The sequence below is a fragment of the Nomia melanderi genome, chromosome 8 (genome assembly GCF_051020985.1).
Source record: "Nomia melanderi isolate GNS246 chromosome 8, iyNomMela1, whole genome shotgun sequence".
Lineage (NCBI taxonomy): Eukaryota > Metazoa > Arthropoda > Insecta > Hymenoptera > Halictidae > Nomia > Nomia melanderi.
In genome coordinates, this window is record NC_135006.1 from 11072542 (window position 1) to 11093983 (window position 21442).

Consider the following 21442-nt stretch of genomic DNA (forward strand, 5'->3'; position numbering starts at 1 on the left):
TTTCATCATCTATGCTAATCAAACCGAAAAATCTCCGAAAACATAGTAGGTCGTTCGTTCAAGGTTGCCGAACAGTCCACCGGGATGCTGGTGAATTGCTTAAGGACAACTTAGGAGACTCTACGTGACTATAATCGCCGACACGGGTCTCACGAATACCACGACGCGGGTTCGCCGATGAATTTTACGACAAACGTCGACTTTTCATTTGTATCTTTTCTTCTCTTTGATGAATTCTACGATTTTACGACGGCGCACAGTGTGGTATTTGCCCGTTCTGAGCGGCCGAAATTAAAGACAGGTTTCTATCGACTTTTTACAAGAAAATACGAGTGTAATATAATAATATACAATACTATGCAATTATACGGCATATAACAATAAATTTATTAATATAAATTATATATAATTTCACATAAATATATGAAACAGTATATATTTATATATCTTATATTACATGACGTAATATACAATAATGTAGTAGATAATAAATAATAATACATCGTAAAAAATATTTAATTGTTTAATTCATTGATTTCCTGCAAATTTTATATACCAGCGAGCAAAATTAAAGAATCACGATATTTGAGAAATTGCTGCAATTGAAAGAGTTGAAAATATATCTAAACAGAAAATGTCGATGAGTTTGAAGTTATGTTAAAGTGTCGATTTTCACGTGAAGATACATGGTAAAAAGCTGATAAACTATTAAAAGTAGTGTATATATATATCCGAAAACTTCGATAAAGAAGACAAATTCGTACAATTTTTCCAGAACACATGGAAATTCAAAGTTGAAGAGTAAAACGCGTACTCGAAAAATGCCTAACTTTCGAGATAGCTCAGCACTTTTCGTGTGCTCCAAGGATAAAAACACTCGTAGGACATTGTTCCTCGCACATTCAACTATCCCAAACAGCAACAATTGCTTGCTTTAGGTAAAATGTTTTAAATAGACCTTCGGCCAGCCTGATCAGGCGAATACCCCACTGTGCGACGCACGATGGCACGCGGCAGGGCGTGAACCACGCGAAACGCGCGAGCCACGAATGAAAATCGTGAATACGATTAACCGTAATTACTGTAATGACCACGTCGAAGATCGAGAGATAAGTCGACACACGCGGCTAGAAAACCGCCGCCGATCGTAACGGTACCGAAATCGATGGACACGGACGGTTCTAACAGTGGCCTCGGGCCGAAGCGTTGGAATGACGGACGTTACGACGGAGCTCGCGTTACGGCGTTACATTATTTTCTATGAAATCGACCGCGCGAGCAGCGTTCGACGAACGTAACGTGCGCGTTAACACGTTCGCTACCAGCGTTTATTTCGGTGGGGGCATCTTCAATTATAATATTTTATTCAATCCAATAAATCTTGTAAACAAATCGAGGAAATGAAACTGAAACGAGTTACTGAGTATCTGAATATAATGCCGCAGCTTGTAACTTGAAATAACAATATCTATAAGATTAATTTCATTTGCATGTAAAATATAACGTGTTAACGCATCAATTTTCTGAGCGAGCAGCGATATCGATGAACTTCAAGTCGAATATTAGGTGATTTTTCGTTTGACGATAATGCGAAATTGTTACCAGTGTTACTGTTTTGAGGGGAAGATTTCTAATATGGTTTAACAAACATGTATGTCATGGTGTTGTATTAAGTTTAAACGAAACATTGTTAGCGGTTTGCATGGTTTATATTAAATCTAGACATAGAAAGAGCATGGAATGTTTTCTTTTACTAACGCATTATTAACTATAAATAGTTCTAACAGGTGCACCTACGAAATTAAACCTTTGCAGTCGGAAGCTGTCCGCTAGAAACATTGGACACTTCTCGATGAAACATAGGCGACACTATTTGCAACGAACTAATGAGAAAACATACGTAAATTAAGAAACAAAGCTGTTGTATATAAATATTTCACATATTGATGCATTATACGAAACTTAATATTATATATAACACTTTGTAATTTTGTTATATCAAATCAAATGGTGACTGAGAGTCACCTTTCAGGTGCAAAGGGATAAACCGTAAAACAAGGGGTTAATCGATCAGCGTGTCACCTGAATTTAGGCGAACACCTGAATTCACAATCTTTGGTGTAAATTTACAACCTGATTTCCTCGATGACACATCGAGTTAACCTCTTGCCCTACAAAGAGTTAGACTCGTGGTGAAGATTTTCAACATGATTCAACAAATATATATATTACTCAGTTCATTCGAATTCAAAGTAAACATTCCTCTGTAATCAATCATTATACTTAAAAGGAAGTATAGGCACAACATATGCTTAGAATTTTCTCTTTTTCTAAGAAATTATTAATGACAACGTAGCCGTATCGATCAGAGTTGTGAAAGAAATCATAGGCCAAGGGATTAATAGAATTTCGTTGGGCCTACAAGATGGAGGAAGGTAAACAGAAGCATTCGCTGAAAAGCTTTGAATTCTCCGTTTCCCGTTGCTTCTGTGTGGGATTCTGATGACTGCTAACTCGACAGACAACGTGGTACGGCATCACGGGACGGTCGGTCACACTCGCGAGTTATCTTCCACACGGAGAGTGGCCCTGGCGCGAAAGACGCGAGGTTCACGGTCCCACAATGCCTCGGAACCTATTTTTCATCGTCCCTTCCAATGAATTATCCGGGCTTAACGTCGTTAAACGCGACCTCCTCGAGGCGGAGGGTAGCCGAGCGTGGGCCTAGGACAGTCTGGTAGCTCGTTCTTTGGCCCACCTCGACGAACCGACCTTTTCTCTTCTATTTTGCTCCCTCTGATCTTCAATCTTTGGACCCCACGTCATAGGGTGTCCGTCTTTAGAAGGTGGCCCGAGACGCTTTTGTGCCGGTCGCTTCGGGAATTTTTGTACGGGGCGCTCCAGAAATAGGGATTTTAAAAGGGAATACAATTCGGAGGGCTGGGCAAGAATTTACAACTCGGTGGCAAGAAAATAGATATGTTATTAACACGTTGAACGCCGCACGATTTCATAGAGAAAAATACACAAAATGGAAGAAATATAATATTAGATCGTTTGTTTGAAATGCATTATTATTATTGCACGTTGAGGTAGCTGAATGACATCGCATTAGGTAGCATTATTTATAATATAGAAACGTTTACAAATAATCATCGTTTAATCGGGGCTCACTGCTTTTAAAGCAGTTTAGACAGACAGGGGATATTTCAGAATCGAAGAACGTTCGATATTACATATTCTTTCTTAACCCTTTGCACTCCATGAGCGCCTCTCAATCGCCACGATTTGGTGCAACGAAATTATGAAGTATAATATATTCAACGTTAAGTTTCAAAATTCAGTAAAACAGCCTCTTTCTTTCATTCGTGCACCACTTTTCGTTAAATTATTCTCAAGAAATGTTGACTATACCTCATCAGAAAATGTATTGGGTATTTTCGGTAGATTCTTGGAGTGCAAAGGGTTAAGTTTCGCCAATGGAAAACAAGAAACTGATATCGAACCGCTTCTCATATATCTATTTAGCAAAGGTCATTGTTGTAGACTATGCATGCATGTTTCTCGATCTTCTCGATCTCACACGTGTCCCGGTGACAAACAAGCGTATAAGACAAATGTACACCTTCATTACCAATATTCGGCCAAATCAAAGAATTACAATTACAATTGAATTACGCTCTATACGAATTACCAGACTCCATCGATCTTCTGCAAGCGAAACGAGAGTGTATGAAAAAAACCCGTCCACGCGGTACGTTTCGACTATCCAGCTCACAAAGGGTTACTCTCCATCGCGCGGAGACCGCGTTCGGAACCTGTTCCCGCGATTTTTGGCTCGGCGACGCGGAAAAATCGGCCGGCGATCGCGTCCGGTCCCCGATCTACCCCCGCCGATCGCGGTCGGCTCGCCTATCCCGTGTCCGGCGACACGTTCGGCCGTGGCCGGCGTTCTTCCCGTGGAAGGAGGCGGTTGTAATTACTTCATTCCTCGCAGATAGGATACGGCACGCGTAATTTATTCGAGAAACCGTTTCTTAACGACCGAGCGCGCGACCGAGGGGTACGCTAATGCACTCGGAAAGTGTCGCGCCGGCCTGTCCCCCGGCCGGCCGTAATGGTGTCCCTGAAGAAGAGGCGCGAGAGAGGTGTCCCTGAATTTGCATGAGGCCACGATTTTACGGAATGTAAATTCCCTCCACCGATACGCCGAGCGAGAACGCCGGACCGGGAGGGAGGGAGAGAGAGAAAGGACGAGGGAGACCCGCTTAATGTCGCGACTATGATTAGACGGCCGCCTCGACCCCCTCGATCAGCAACCGCGTATTAATCTCGACGAGCGATATCCCCGATGATGCTACGGGCCGCGCCGAGCGTAATTAAGGGATGACTCGAACGATATAACCCGGACACCGGTGAAAAATACCCGGCGATCGATGCACGCCAAAGCGAAGATTAACTCCGCTTCCGAGAACGATACATAGGTGGAAGATTGTTCTAGCGGGTCGGACGGGAAGCCGATGGAAACGGGGTGGTCCGATCGCGTTTCCGGTTTCCTGCGACCGCCACGTTCGTCCGTTGGTTTCCTCTTGTTCGTACGGTGTTCCGGGTGCTCGAGATTTATCGCGTTCGCGTGGAAACAGTTTAACGAGTTCCTCCAGTCGGATTTTTTTCCTTCTTTTTTTCATTGATCGTCGGAGTTTCGTTTTCTTTATAGATATATTTCGTTTGCTTTTGGTTTTGTTGGGATCGAAGCGGAAATGATCGCGCTGCGGGAAGTGACTTTGCTTAGATTTTAGAATCGACGGTGCTCGATGTATGTAATTATATGCATATATATACGAGCGCGCGCGTGTGTGTGTGTGTGTGTGTGTGATCGTAAATAGACTGATTTTCAGCAACGCGTATCGAAGAAGAATGCGGTGTGCACGATCAAGTGTAAGGTACGATTAAATTGAATATTGTTTTTGCCCCGATCCCGGCGTACCCGATTCATCGACGGAGGAAAATAAACTTCCGTTTAACTCCTGAATTATTATCTTTCGTCCCGTTTTTACAGCCCGAGTTAAACTTAAATCCGTAGCTGTCTCTGATTATCTTCCGAGATTATTCCTAAGAGGCACGGATTAAATTAGAAGTAATTTACACGCAAACGGGTACATAAAATATTTATGATTCTATACGCCGACATCCGCGCGATTTCGTTTAATGACCTGGACCTTTGTCCGCGTTTCACAACGCGCGGGTATATAGCGAGCGACTCTCCGGCTCGGGCGATGATTTTAAAAATCAACGGAGTCCTTGATTAACCCTGGAAAGACTAAGACTCGAGGACTAGGCATCTAATCTGCATACATAACCATTTATTCCCGATGCTTTTCTCTTCGGACGTAATATCTTTACTGAAAACGATTTATCAATGACATTTTCGAGCACGGACGTGCACGTCGGCGATAAACAATTCTATTCAAAATGTTCCCAAGCCAACAGAAATAATATATCTTTAATATTTCATAAACGGCGGACTCGGGATTCCATCCCCTAGCCTTTCCAGGGTGAAAACTGGTTTAAGGTTATTTTGCTTCGGAAGTCCTCGATTAACTCCGGAAAGACTGAGCAATTTATTTGCATACGCAACCATTCATTTTCGATGTTCCTCCGCGGAGGAACAATATCTTTACCGCGAACGATCATTCAATGTCCTCCTCGAAAACACCGGAGACAATAAACGATTACTTTGAAATATCTTACACGAAAGGGATAACATATATCCGATATTTTATAATTGGAGGGCTCGCGGGATCGCTCTCCAGTTTCCTTCGCGGCTCGAACTGGTCTAACTGAATCTCTTTCTCTCGTTGACGTCTCACTTTTCCGAAGGAAAAGGAGAACAAGCGATTCGAAAAGTAATAAAATATTCTATGTTGAAAGGTTGCTTCTTTATTTACAACGATTCGCCTATCGACCCGTCAACAATCTATATTCGCATCTGAAAAGGCAATTACCGTATCGCGGGAAACGATTAGTTACGAACGACGATTGAGCCACTAAACAACACAACGTATAACAATATAAAATAAATATAAATTTCCGTTTAAGTGAAATCAAATCGAAACGTTGCTAACGTATCATTGTCACTTGAATTGAATCTGACAAATCTAAGCGTGATGTACTTGCTTCGAATATAAACGAAATATTACGTTTTTATTGCTAGTCGTTAATTTCTACAGTAAACATAGAACTATGAAATTCTTTTCTCTACCAAATTTCCAACAACAAGCTTCATCAAGATCACAATCGCGGAAGAAACCTTTGCTCTCCGAATTTCTTTCGCATTTTTTTCTCGATAACTCTGTATTATCATGATATTTCATTTAAAATTTTAACCCATTGCCGCAAACGACGGCTGCAGCCGTCCATTTCACGGACTGTACTGCATGCATTTATTTGTTTATTCTTCGGCAATACATTGAACAAAAATGACGTAACAGTCTAAACAACATGTAAGTCGATTTTGTACGATTTTTCATGACCTGAACAAGTCAAAGCAAACAATTAAAAAAACTGCGTTCCTGGCCACGATTTTAAAACTAAAAGTCTACGACAATGGATTGAACAATAGTTAGTTCTTAGAGAGGGTAAACGATTCTTTTTACTAATAATATCGAAAATAGCATAATAATATAATCTACTTTAAAATTATCATGACAAACAATCACAGCTGCGAATAAAACTGATGTAAAATCCCCTGACATAGCGCAAAGGGTTAACCCTTTGCGAACGAAGATTCTTTGAAATGTACAAAACCTACAGCGGGTGAAACTAAATTATGTATCAATTGCTTAAACAATAGAAAAAAAGGAAACTACGTGCTGATCTCTTGCTGTTTGAGTAATTGAATCACGTTTTCGACTTAGTCTCCGAAACACGAGAGTTTTATCTCGACAAACTGTAGACATTCGTCCGCAAACGGTTAATGGAGATCCTACTCGTACGTTACCCGACGAAACGACAGAAAGTTCTGCTGATAATGCTTCCTAGTCTGACATCTCTCGGGAAAGGTCGTCCGGAGAGCTCGCCGCGGCCAGTAATATACCGTTCGGTGTGTTTACACGCAGGCATGAAAATTGTCGGGAAAATGATGGCGGTGGGCGGGCACGGCCTGGCCGGGGGTCAGGTCGTGTCACGGAGGAGCTGGCGTACACGCCTCCCTAACGATCGAAATTCATTTCCATAATTATCTCACGACCGCCGCGGATCGCCGCGCCACCTCGGGGAAACGTTCGGCCTGATTCGAGTGCCTCGCCGGGGACATGCCACGAATTCGTGTGAACCGTCGACGGACGGAAGTTCGAGGTTAAATTCTTCGCCGGTCCGCGCGCCGCAGCGCTCATTATCCCGTGGCCCGTTAATAAGCGCGCGGAGCATTCCTTAATGGATTCGTTATTAGATAATTACGCGGCACCGATCACACCGGATATCGATTATCGGACGCGTTCCAGGTCAACCAGGAATCGCTCGGTCGAGTTCCATTAATTCTCATTAGGAGACCTCTGCCCCTGGGCCTTACGATTTTCCTTCGACGGAATTAGGGTTTCTTGGGCGTCCTTTTGGACGTTGGGACGATCAGCGTTTAACGCTTTGCACTTTAGAGGCGCGTATCAGTCAATTCGACACAGTGAAATTGTGGAGTTTGACATTCAATGTTAATCCTTTGCGGACGAAGATTCTTTGAAATATACGAAACCTTCGGCAGATGAAGTTAAATTGTATATCGATTGCTTAAATAATGAAAGGAAAAGAAATTATACACAGATCTCTTGCTGTTTGAGTGATTGAATCGTTTGTCTGCGAGTTACTCTTCCAAATATGGAAATTTGATCTCGCCGAAATGTCGACACTCGTCCGCAGGGGGTTAACATGTTCGTTACCAGCGTCACACATTTGTGACGACTGATATTTCATATTTTGTGCAAAGAAGAGTGAATTACTTTTACATGTGTGTTGATATAATATTGTAACGCATGGTACAATGTGCAGGAAATTGCGAAGATTTCTTGTTTCGAGTGTTATTTGTACTTTGCGAAGATGATATGTTTTATTTAATAAAATATTGCGATCATGAAGTCTTACTGAAATGCTGGTAGCGAATGTGTTAAACTTTGTGTGATGCGTCGATATGTGAAATATTGGAGTATAGTTTTCTTTTTCAATGTATGTGCGATTTCTCGACAGTCAATTTCAGAAAATGATGGTCTCATTGGGAAGTACTGACATTTTCAGCGAGATGAAATGTTCATATCAAGAAGACTAAATCGCGAACGAATGATTGAATTACTCAAACAGCAAGAGACCAGTGCGTCTTTTTTTATTTTGATTAAGCGATTGGTAGATAATTCAGCTTAGTCTGTTGAAGGTTTCGTACATATCGAAGAACCTTCGTCCGCAGAGTGTTAATTCTCATGGAAAAATACAGTCAAGTCCGATTCCTCGACAGTTGTAGCGTCGATATCAGAATTGACATCCATCTCCGTTCTCGAGTGACCCCAACACCGCGTGTTCGGGTTACAAGAGAACGTTCCCCGTTCTCCACCGGTCGGCGTGCGTGATCAGCGGTCCCCCTTCGCGTACATTTACATATCCGCCAACCCCCGTGATCGTGAGTGCACTGTTTAGCGTGCCGGTGTACCACGTATGCGCGCTCGGTGCCCCCCACTTTTTCTCGTCGAGCGTTTCCTACGGAACACGGGCGAGCAGGGCCGAACGTAAGGGATCGTGCGGGCGAGTGGCTCGCGAGCCTCGCTGACTCTCGTATCATCAGCCATAATGTCGCTTTTTCATAACGGGCACGGGAACACGGCCTTAAATCCTCGCTTCTTCGATCTCTCGTGCGCATTAAATTCAGCGAGGACGCGAGATTACTTATAATTAAACCTCCTGGGCAACGCGCGTCGTAGCTCGCCTCGCTCTCCTCTCGTTCTCTCTCTTTCTTTCTTTCTCTCCCTGTTTCTCTCTTTTCCTTCCTTTCTCTTTCTTTCTATTTCTCTGTCTGTCTCTCTATTTCTGTGTTTCTCTCTTTCAGTTTCTTTGTTTCTCTCATTCAATTTCTCTGTTTCTTCCTTTGAATCTTTTTGTTACTCTTGTTCAATCTCTCTCTTTCTTTTTTTGAATCTCTCTGTTTCTCTTGTTCAATATCTCTCTTTCCCTCTTTGAATCTCTTTGTTGCTCTTGTTCAAACTCTCTCTGTCTCTTTTTGAATCTCTCTGTTTCTCTAGTTCAATCTCTCTCTTTCTCCCTTTGAATCTCTCTGTTTCCCTTGTTCAATCTCTCTCTTTCTCCCTTTGAATCTCTCTGTTTCTCTGTTACAATCTCCTTGTTTCTCTCTTTCAATTTCACTGTTTCTCTTATTCAACCTCCTCATTTCTCTTATTTACCCTCCGTTTCCCTCGTTCAATCTCTCTGCTTCCCTCTTTCAATCTCTCCCTTTCTCTCTTTCAACATCTCTATTTCTCTCGTTCAATCTCCCTGTTTCTCTTTCTCTCCCCCTTTGTTTTTCTATTTTCCTCTTTTTCTCTTCATCCCCTTCCGCCTGTTCATATCCGCGGCCCAGCGAAACCGTCCGGCGATTTTTTAACTCCGCATCGGTGCACTCTCGCGGGCGCACGGCTCTCCCTTGGCAGTATGTTACTGCGCGGGACGCAATAAGGTACATCGTTGCGATACTCTCTTGCGTGAGTATGCATTTACCCGGTTGCGCGCGCTCGCGCCCCTTTCTTCGCTGATTATCCTTTGCGTAGGCAAGCGGCATGTTTATGAATGTACGAACTCCGGTGTTACCATGTCTCTGCGTGGATCTTTTATCTCGGAAACTGAAATCGTCGTAAGGGAACACGACACGTTGCGTTTCTACGAGTATGTTACAAACACTGCCTCTGCCTATTCCCTATCTTCCAATCGTCAGGAAGCAGATTGAAACTGAAAAAGACGTTGCTACAATTGAATCAGAATAAACGATGATCACCACGAGAAATAAAGAAGACTCTTCTCAAAAATGTAATCCTCCTTTCATGTTTACACAGATTTATCGAACAACTCCATCCAACAAAGCAGCGCTCTACGAGGAGACAAAGGGTAGAAGACCGAACAATCGCACGCTGAACAAACATCGTTCCGCGGCCGTCCACTCCGCTCTAACGCATTCACCGGCACAAATATTCCGAAAATATTTATGGGCGTCGCTCGGATAAGGGAAAAACACTTGGCCGGTGGCTAGGCGTGAAATTACCCGCGCGATAAAGATCCCATGCGACCGGCGAGAAGGAAAGAGCGAAAAGAGCGACGGAGACGTTCGAACGGGGTGTTCTCCCTTATCCGGGGCAACCCGGAGGAATCGTCCCCTCCTTGTTTCAGCGGTTTCACGGCTAAAGGAGTGTGCGCTGCCCCGTTCATGATCTACCGCCATTCCATTATATCCCTGGATATTGTGCTTAACGTCAGGACGTCGTGTAATGCCGTGTAATTCCGTAATATGCGCAACGTAATGCGGCCGCGAGTTCATTATTATCAAATCCATAAATTTGCCCGCGTTACACGGCCCGAGCGGGTGGCGGTGCCGGCTAGGGGAGCGGGAGGGGAGATGCAAATGCGCGGCGCTGGCCCGCGCCGAGCAGTAAATTGTTTCGTTAACATCGCTAAACACCGCCTCGCCGGATCGCTCGATTTATCTGGCTTGGAACGCTGGAATCCATTTCCCCCGGGTTCGCTTCCGCGATATTAAGGTCGTCCCCGAGCGCAACGCCGCGCGCGGAATCCCGTCCGGGCGCGAACCGAGAAGATTCCCCGTCGATGCTCCCGGCCGCCTCGCCGACACCGCTCGAACCGCAACGGTGGATCCTTTATCTGGATCGAGTGCCGGGGAACGACTAATTAAATCCTCATAATTCACCGGCGCGTATAATCGACGATGGTAACGTCGAAGGGCATCGCGGAGTTCCTTCGACAATGAGTGCGTCGTTCGGCGTTTTTGGTTTCTTGATTGCGAGAGGCTGCCTTGGGTGATGTAGATTACATTTGGTTCGATATCGTTGGACGCAATCGTCGGTTAGAAATGTTGAGTGTTCGATTGAATGACTTGCGGTAGTTCTGGGACGAGTCGTTTCTTTCGTGTGTTTTGCAGGTGTAACGATGATCGGAGGTACTGTCGTTAGGGATGTATTACAGATGAATTGCTGAGAACCGGCAGAGCGCTATCGAAACTCCGAAGGATTAATCAGGGATTATCGCGAGCGAAGGTCGTTGTAATTGGTCGAGTGGCTCGCCGAAGGTATCGGTTTCCTTCTCGTTTGGAATTAGGATCGCGACGAAAACGCGGGCGCAGCAGACCGCGTAGACGACGATTATCGCTCGGGGCCGTCGCGATTTTATTAGCGGACGCGCGTGCAAAACGCGAAACCAGTTTCTCCCCGCAGGAAAGCCCGATACCGATACGCGGCAATATTTCTACAAGGTAATACACTTAACGCGACGCGAAACAAAGCAGAAAAACCGCGGGGTAATGCAATAATGCCGGCAATTAACGCGACATTTCGTGCGCGCCGCTGTGAATCCGCGGCGACGCGTCTTCCTTAAACGCGCGGCCGACGCTGCATTATCGTTAACGACGGTCTAAACTGCCGGTGGCGCGGGACAGTGAACTCAGAACGAATCGTTACCGCCAAAAATTTCATCGCTCATCCGTTTTTACCGTGGATTGAACAAATAAATGGTGACTCCAGTCTCTTAGCTACTGGAGGATCAGCGTACCGGTTCCCTCGTGAGACTTTAGCGATACGAAGTTCGAGTGCTCGACGTTTGAAGAGTTCGAGGATTTTCAAGCTTCTCGAAGCTGTATTGCAAACGTTTAACACTAGAACTACCGAGCACTTAAACCGTCTTTTTATAATTTTCTTATAGAAGCTATAAGCGTGAATATATTAAGATTCCAATTGGTTTGTATTTCAGTTTAGGTATTCCTAAATGAGTTTCTCTAACCCCTTGCTCTACAACATCCTGTCAGACTCGTGGTGAGGATTTCAAATAAAATTTAACAAACATAAATATCATTTAATTCTCCCAAGTCCAAATTGAATATTATTTTTTTATCAATTATAATACTTCTAAGTAAACGTTAACATAGAATAAGTAGAATTTTCCTTCTGCTATAATAAACTATGAACAAAATATATTTGTGGAGCGCAATTGTGGAAGCAATCATAGGGCAAGGGGTTAATCATTTCTTAAAGTGTCTGCACCTTTACAGTAACTGCAAAAGAAGAAATTAGGAATTGGTCATTTTGACTTGCCTGGTAATTCTAGTGTTAATAGCACAACAAAAACTCGAGAGCCGAGTGTTTGTCGAGCAGACTGGAGATTTAGACAATCTACGAGATCAACGTGTCGTGCCTCGAGAAATCTGGAACTTATCCTACAAGTTCGGAGACGTGGAAGTTCGATGCTTCCACATCAAAAGAGTTCGACACACGATATAGTCTAAAACTTCAAAACATCAAGAACCAAAAAACACTCCGAACTCACAATTCCTAGAATCTAATGATCAAAGACGTTGCACTCACACTTCAAACAGCACTCCCACAGAACGTCCACCTCTAAACCACCGAATACCCAAAGCACCAGAACCCGATACCCTAAAAAGACCAACAGACCCAACAGCCCGTAAGATCCCATCGATCCCCATCCCCTAATGCCCCCAAAACCCCAACTAAAGTTTCCTCGAGACAAAACACCTTTCCCCCACCAACCGATCTCCTCAATGATCGAACCCCATCCACGGGATCCCGAAACCCCATACCGTCCCACACGAAACCACCATCATCCGATCCGAACTGTGCCACCGTTGCCCGATCGGTCCGCGCAACGAGAGCAAAACGGTTACGAGAACGCGCGAACGCGGCCATAATGCGCGCTCACGTAAGGGATACCAGCCGAGTTCTTCATTATCGTCAGGGGCCTAAATTGCGTGGGCGTACCTATACCTTCGTACACGATACTTACCTTGATGTACTGTACCCGGTACCCAGCGCGCGCGCGCGCGCGTGCTCACTCCCTCGCTCGCTCGCTCGCTCGCTTCCCTCTCTCGCGCGCGCACACAGTCATCTATCGGCGTGTGCGGACACGGCCGCTCACGGGTCGCGGGCACGTCTGCGGCTACAGGTTCGCGCGGCCGAGCCGTGCCGATGTTGCTCGACGCTGACCGAAGCCCGCGAAGCCGGTTGTCGCGCTCCTCGCCAGATGCGACGTCGAGTCAGTATCGCGTCAGTCCTCCAGCGGAATTGGTCAGTGATCTGTGTCAGAGCAGGGCCAGTCGTCGACTATCTCTTCCTTTTTTTCTCTCTCTTTCTCTCCTCTCTCTTTCTGTCTCTGTCCCTCCCTCCGTCTAGTCCTCCCGTCCCGTCCTCTCTCGCACACACACACACGCACACTCTCTCTCTCGTTCGCCAGCATCCCTTAGCCACCACCCCTGCCTGCCCCCAAAAGGAAAAAAACGAAGTCGAAACTTTTGTTCACGGAAACCGGAGGCTACGCGCCGTCCCGAAACCAGCGGCCCCCCCCTCCGTTCGACCGAGAAGTCAAAAGGTGGTTTTCACGTGCTCCGTGACGGGGGAAACCCCCCTCGCCGAGGCTCGACGAATTTCGACCGGTATCAGAGTACTTGTATATACATATATATATAGATACGGGGATATAGATGCGCATATATATGCGAGCATGTGTATATGTGTGTATCTATACGGGTATATGTGTATATGTATGTAAGTTGCATGCATGAGTACAGATACACGACGAACACGCACGCCCGTGCGCGGCGGGTACGTACAGTAAAATATACAGTGCCAACTAACAGTGGAGTTACCAGTGGGGAAAACAAAAATTAGTTTGCAAGCGGACGTGCCTCGCGGCGACCCTCGTCCACCACGTTCTGGATCGTACGGCGGCGGCAGGTGAGTGGAAAGTTTTATAAGGGTATCGTTTCGTGGCGACTTTTGCTCGCACCGTGGCCCCTTCGGCAGGCCCTGCAGGGCTCGGCGTTGCTCCGATCGATCGGGGACTTTGTTTCGCTAAAGTGGATCGGAATGCGTAGCTTTTAGTCAAGGTATTCGCAACGAGCGAGCGCGATATTGTAACCGGACGAGATCAACTGGTAGCTCGAGCGAGGACGTATTCACGGGATCGGATAGGAAATTGTAACCGGTGAACCGTACGTGTCACTCGCGGAAGAGACGTACGAATAGGGAGTGGAATATACTCGCCGGTACGATCGGTTTATATTTTATCGAGCAAGAAAACCTAGCCGTTGGGCAGCACAGTCACGGTACCATTTATGGGACCAATGGCTGGCATTGTATCGGGACGTTGCATCGAATAGTCACGCGTGCCTCGAAAAATTGGAGCGGACGTTCTCCGGGGCGCAGCTGGAGTCGGCCGGCGTGCACCTCTTATTGTCTTAATCCCCCGTGAATCACGGCAATTTATTTTCGAGTGTTTGCACATCAACGCGACACGTTCCATTACCTGGAACGGTGAGTCGGTGTTCCGCGGCCAGAAAAACCCGCAGCCGTGAACTGGCTCCGCGCTCGCTCCTCCTCGAATATTGTTTCCCTTTCTCTTTTTTTCGCCTGACCGTCCCGCGATGCCAGGAGACGTTGACCCGGTCACTTCTTGCTGGCTCGGCCGGATCTGCATCCCCGTCGCCTGATGGATCCCTTTTCGACACACGTAGGGCCCGCTGAGAGCCTCGGTTCTTTTCTACTGCGTTGCGCTGCGGCGAGATAGTATCCACTCCATTTGTTAGCGGCGTCGTCCAAAAAATGGCGGTCGAGGTGGGAGCGACTTCTCCCGCAAGGTGATCGTAAAACCGAGACTGGTAGGACGTGGCTCTCCTCTTCTCTTCGTCTCCTTTATTTTCTTCTTCTGCTTCTCCTCCTCCTTCTCCTTCTTCTTCTTCTTCTTCTTCTTCTTCTTCTTCTTCTTCTTCTTCTTCTTCTTCTTCTGCGTCTTCTTCTACTAAATCTTCTTCTTCTTCTTCTTCCTCCTCCTGTTCCTCTTCTTTCTTTTTATTCCCGTTTTTCTTGATCCCTTACCGTTAGTGGTCCGCTCCGCAGTCGAGGATCGCGTTGATCAGCGTCGAAATTTATCTTCGGAGATCCCCCGCCTCGTACGTGCCTCCGCCCGGCTTTTTCAGCCCGCCTCTCGAAACTCTTCTGCGGGACCCACTTTTCTTTCTCTTGTTGCGATTTTGTGCTGACCAGGGACGACGGAGTACCGGTACTCTGGAATATTAATACGCCGGTGTTAGAGGATGGGTATAGGTGGGAATATCGGTGGAACATATCTTTGGGTTTAGCCTGAGGTAGGTGTTCGCTCTCGCAGTTTCGGGGATAGGAGAGTTCAACGGTTTGCTAGTGACGTGGAGCGCGTGGTCTGAGAGTCCTGTGTAAGTTTGCCGCTTCGAGACATCGGTGGTTCGAGATACTAGTTCTTTCGTAATTTAGTTTTCGAGTCCTGAGTAGTTTGAGAGTTGGATACTGCTTAGAGTTCGGTATTCCAAGAGTTGAACGCTCTGAGAGTTGAATGTCCTAAGAATTGAATTTTCTGAAACCTCGGCATCGTGGAAATTAGATACTTTGCGAGCTGAAAATGCTGGGAATTTAGTCTCCCGAGAATCAAGTATTCCAGCATCGACAGTTTCAGAGTTGAAACCTCCAAGAGGTGAATACAGAATTCAAGCTATTTGGAAGTAAGTATACCACGAGAGATTAACGTCTCGAAAATTCGATGCTGCGAGGATTAAAAAATTGATAGCTTCAATACTTCGGTAGGATTCGGTGGCTGGAAACTTTCGAAATTACAGAGTCCTGCGTCTATTAGAGGTTCAGAACTCTGTGAGCTAAGTACAGAGAGCTCGACATTCGGACGTTCTCCAAGAGTTCAGCCGTGAAAAATTAATACCGAGAGCCATCATCTCTTCTACATGGTAATACTCCTGGCGTACTTGTACCCGTTTCCACCGGATGTGTATAAAGTAAGGTTCTGATACGCGAAATAAGGAAACAGTTTAACGCGTATAATCGAACAGGTATATATACCGATTAACCGATCCACCGGCCGAAGAAGTTCCCCTATTCGTCGGGATAATTGCCGTTTCGCGGTATCAATTAAAAAGAAGTTGATTGTTATAGGTGTTTCTCGTGGCGCACGTATTTTTCCGTCTGACCAGCAATATCGCCGTCGTGTAATAGGTTACATGTAGAACACGTACGCACCGCGAGGTGCCATTTTTTGCGGCCCCTTCCGATATTAGAACATATCGCAATTATGCGTTACTATTATTAACTGTTAATACGCGGCTTGAACCGGACTGGTTTGCAAATCCGGATTCCTATAACGTTGACTTCCCAATTACGCCTTCGTCAAGATACGCTCCGGCCGTCGTCGGAAGTTTTAAACATTTATTGCAACGGAAATAAATACCACTCTGTTCGATATCCCGCGACAAAATCCAATTTTCAACGGAGAACCGAGCCTCGCCGACCAGCCCGTCGGTTTCCCGAGCATGTCCGAACTTGAACCGAAGCAGTTTTCAACGCTTCAGCTGCCGCGCACGTTAATCACGCACGTGTAACATAATAACAGTCCTTTTTGGTTCTAAAATTAATTTTTACGATAATGCGCCCAGCGAAGGAAATATTCTTGGAATTTACAGGACGCGAGAGCGGTCGAGCGGAGCCGCGAACTTTCAATTTGACCAACTAAATCGCTTCAATTTCGCGAGTCTTTGTGATTAAATACGCCAACCGCGCTCTGTTCATTCCCTCAGGACGGCCAACCGGAGTCGCCGTGGATCCCGAGCAGGATTCAATTAATTACCTTTTGCTTTCATCGAGTTACGTAACAATAACGCAACTTCCGTAATCACGAATCCCCCGGAGAAGGGAGAAGCGAAGGGTGGTGAAAAAAGAGGAAATGATAAGGAAGGACGTGGATCCTGTTTCATGCGGAGTGCATTACCCGTTCGATAACTATCATTATTATTACTATCTAGTAATAGGCGCGGCCCCCGTTCGATTCAATTTCCAAAGAAGATGGTACTAAAAACCAGCCGGCCGGATCGATCCTTAATAGTCGTTTCACCGTGAAAGAAAAAGCTCGGACGTTCCCCGCAAACAACGATCCGGATCGTTTTCCTCGAATGCGGGCAATTTCAGGCTGGCGACCGCCGCGAATCACGATTTTCCCGCTGCGGTTTTTCTTTTTTTCCCCGACGGTCGCGCTCACCGGACAATGGCCCGGGTATACGCGAGCGAGCGAGCGAGAGAGCGAGCGGGAGAGCGAGGTTAAAATCGAATGTGTGTCACGTTCACCGCGGCGTCGATTAGTAATCGGAGCGCGAGCCGGCCAATTACACTTGAAAAAGTCAATGTTACGCCGGGGAAGGTTCGGGCGCGGGTTGCGCAACGTGTTCCGGGTTTGTGTGTTCCGTCGACGTTCCGCGCCGGTCCTGTGAACTTTCGCGGCAGCGAGGGCCACGGTGAATGAACGGCATTGTGTTTTGTTCGACGATCGACGCTGGCTGGCTTTGTTCGCGTTCGCATTGCACTCGATCGCGTTGCGTGGGTAAAACGATTCGTCGAGCATCGACGGGTTTGATATTGTTTGCCGGGGATCATCCGATAGAGAGGAATCCTCGATAGGTTCGTTTGTTGTTCGATCGGATCTCTGGTGTCTTTGCTTTCTGTTGTTTCCGGAGATACTTTGGTATCCGTAGTTTCCATTGTTTCAATGGGTCATTCGTTTGTTGCTCGATTGGTAAAATCTTCGATAGGTTCGTTTGTCGTTGGATCGGATCTCTGGTGTCTTTGCTTTCTGTTATTTCTGGAGATACTTCGGTACCCGCAGTTTTCATTATTTCAATAGGTCATTCGTTCGTTACTCGATTGGTCGTCGAGACGTGCCTGCATTTTTGAGTCTCAGATAATACAGATTTACTTATTAGCAGATTCTCAAGGTGAATCATCGTATCCAGGTAATACCGGGCAACTCCAATATCACCGACCGACGCAATAATTCATTATCACAATGGACTCCTTATCGTGCCTTATCGTGTTCAACTTTTGCACTCGTTATCGGGGTGCATCGCAATAATAGCCGCTATCAGGCGATGCGCTTGTCTCGCGAAAAATCTATACGCAACGAGCAAACAACTCTCTCCGCGGTAAATACGGTGATTCACATCGTCGCGCGTATACCGGGTGTTTCGAGAATGAAACTCCGACGCACTAATAACGATACCGAAGATAGCGTTCACGATACAACTGAAAAATATCGGAGGCGTCTCGACGCGGGGGCATCCGTGAATAGAACTGGTGTCGAGCCATTCAAAGGGCTAACAAAACGACAACAGGTACCCCGACGACCGATTTGCACGGTGAATTAGAGGATCCCCGTTTCGACCCCCTTCTTCCCCCTTTTTATTCCCGGTGCATTACGACAGCAGCGTGTATCATCAACGCGTTGTCCCCTCCCCCGATGCCGTCGCTCCCTTCACGCCGGTGGGATCGCAGAAGGAACCGGGGGACTGTTTTACGGCCGGCCAGCATCCGCGGCTAACAATGTTTGTTATAGCGGACGCACACCGCGGAATGTACGCATTATATCATTACGCATTATTACCCATTACATACCTCGTTACACCGTATGTATCGTATATTATGCCTAGACTGGGGCCGGCATAGAAAAACTGAAGGATTTCTCTCCGTTGCGTTGTACGCTCTCGCGGCTGATGGGACTGCTCGCGCGAACGCCGAGGACCATTGCCATGCGAGAGACTTTTCTTTCTTCCTTTCTTTCTTTCCTTCTTTCTCGCTTTTTCTCGCGTCTCGGCGCGTAATACGTGACACGGGCAGGATATCTAATTGTATAGTAAATAACCATCGCCGGGAGGCACATTGTGTGGCACCTATCGCGCCGTGACATTCAGACCCGAGATCCCTCCGGTATATGGGCACCTGGGACCAGTCTTTTCTTCGGTGCACCCCTCGTCACGCGTTGTCGATGGAAATCACGCGATCCGCGCCCACGAGCCTCGTCGCCGGCTGTTTCGGGACGTTCCGCGGGAATATGACGCCTATCGGCTGGCCCGTGACGTTTATTTCCACGGTTTCAGAACCACCGGCCGTTGCACGGTTCCTCCGCGGCACTCGCGTCGTCTTTGGATATCGCCGAGGATGTTTATCGTCGGGAAATGCATATTCGGCAGATAAGATTTGGCTTTTGTTGGCGGAGAAGCGCGTGGTCGTGTAATTATTGACGAGCGGGGAATAGTGATTCAGCACGTTCGCTATCAGCGCTTGTTTCGGTGACGGTCTCCTCAATAAAATCAATGAAATATTAGAAAAATGAAACTCAAACGAGTTATTGAGTTACTGAATATAATGTCGTAGCTTATAGCTTGAAATAATATCTATAAGATTAATTTCATTTGCTTTATGTAAAACGTAGGATTACGGCCGTCACAAATTTGTGACGCTGGTAGCGAACGTGTTGAGTATAAATTTACCTTCAAGATAATATATTGGTAATAGCAAAATGGTTTTCTGCTTTGCACTCGAAAGTTTTTCACTGGAAATACTTAACATTTTTCGACGCGATATAGACGATATTGTTTGAAACTAATTTAACGATCGTTCACAGGTAAATTAAGCGACAAAGCTATTTTATTTAAATGTTTCCTATAGGAGTACGGCCGTCACGAATATGTGACGCTGGTAGCGAACGTGTGAATGAGGAGGAATTGATGATTGATGAAGAATTGATCTGTAACGGATCTGACGTGTTTGCTTGTTGAATGACAACGACTTTTGCTTGATTTTTAGTTGATTTTAGTCAATGTTTACTGTTAGCTCCATTGAAGGAATATTCCAGGAAGTTCGCTCTATCTTATGAAAGTTGGTTGTGTTGCGATGGTAACTGGACTTCGAAAGTTCGCGCGTTTATGGCGTTTTTCAGCGTGGAAAACGTACAGAAGCGAACAGTTTAATGAAATGTATTAAACGAACGAGTGACCTTGTTTCACGGTTAACCGGTTAAAATGATGGCGCCCGTGGCGCATACGAGGAAAGCTGATAATGGTTATGCGGCTTGAAAGAAGAGAAACGCGAAACGGGGACGATAAGAAGGGGTAATATTATTTCGCGGATGAAGGAACGGGAGCAAATCGAATGAAATCGACGATAGGCGCCGGCGAAAGGTTCAGGAAGCAACGAGTCCTGTTATTAAATAATCGTAACGCGCAGCGGTTGCCAGTGAAAATCGAAGTATGCTTGATTGATCGTAGACAATTAAACGCAACCAGTAAAACTCTGGCGAGGCGTTCGAGCATGGCTGTACAGGGCGTTTCAGGAACGCCAACGATAATTTTTAAGACGCTTGGAAAATAAAAATCTGAATGCCAAACACGTTCGAACAGAAATACTCGGGAATCTGTACCATTTTACGCAGGAACGTGTTTCCCGTTACGTGTTCCAAACTCTAATTTCGCAAGAAATTTCGTCCACGATTTTTCCGAGCGAAAAGAACCGAATTTCCCAACGTCTGCACACGCACGCGTACCGTCGCACGTACATTTAAATTTTGTAATTTTCACCGTGCCGTTTGTGTTTGCCAAACGGCTGCATTTACGATTTCGTCGATACCGCCGATGGTCGATTGAAATAGCCGCTCACCCGTGAAAAATCAATATTTCCACCGTCCACGTTGGTTTTCCCTGTCGGTCGAGAAAAAACGAGAAACAGGCCATTCGGCGTTCAATTAAAGTTCCAAATTCAAACCGGACTTCTCTCGTTTCCCACGAAAATCGAACGTATCGCCTGCAGTCCACCGAAGAGATATTTTCCACGAGGAAGACGCGCGCAGATGGATCGCGTGGATCCCAAGGCAATAAAATGATCCTTTCACCATAAACTAAACTTGTAAGGTGCTCCTTAACCCCTTGCCCTACAGCATCGCGTCAGACTCGCGATGAAAATTTTAATGCGAATCCGACGAATCTGAATGGTATTTACTTTGTTCGAATATAAATGAAACATTAGCTTCCTAGTATCAACAATTAACTTTTGAAATACACGCGGATGTAGGATAAGCATGAAACTTTCCTCTCTTTGCAGTGTATTATTACCAAATATTTTTATTAACTCCTTGATCCACAACATCGTGTCAGGCTCGCGTCGAAAGTGTTCAACTGAATTTGAGAAATCTATGTGTCATTCATTTATTATGTATATTTAACACGCCACGTGTTCACCGATGACCGGAGCTTCCAGATAGCTGAACAATTGCAATAAAAAGATTGATGTTACATAAAGATATTTAATAACATAAGTAGCTAGAT

General features: G+C 45.8%; 1 protein-coding gene and 1 long non-coding RNA gene across 4 annotated transcripts in view; one reads left to right on the forward strand and one right to left on the reverse strand.

Moving 5' to 3' along the window:
• Nucleotides 1-13315: 13315 nt before the first annotated feature.
• The window catches only part of sano (CABIT domain-containing protein serrano), a 232343-nt gene continuing 224216 nt past the window's right edge, over nt 13316-21442 (forward strand). For 2 of the 3 annotated variants that reach the window (XR_012999083.1, XM_076369735.1), the window contains exons 1-2: nt 13316-13696; nt 13832-13997. The gene's annotated coding sequence lies outside the window, so the exon portion shown is untranslated. Of the gene's footprint in view, nt 13998-21442 lie in introns of all 3 variants that reach the window. The other variant, XM_076369736.1, reaches the window with a different exon arrangement.
• LOC116427517 (uncharacterized) overlaps nt 14575-21442 on the reverse strand; it is a 121759-nt gene continuing 114891 nt past the window's right edge. The window contains exon 4 of the long non-coding RNA XR_012999084.1: nt 14575-15326. This is a non-coding gene — a long non-coding RNA (uncharacterized LOC116427517). The remainder of the gene's footprint in view (nt 15327-21442) is intronic.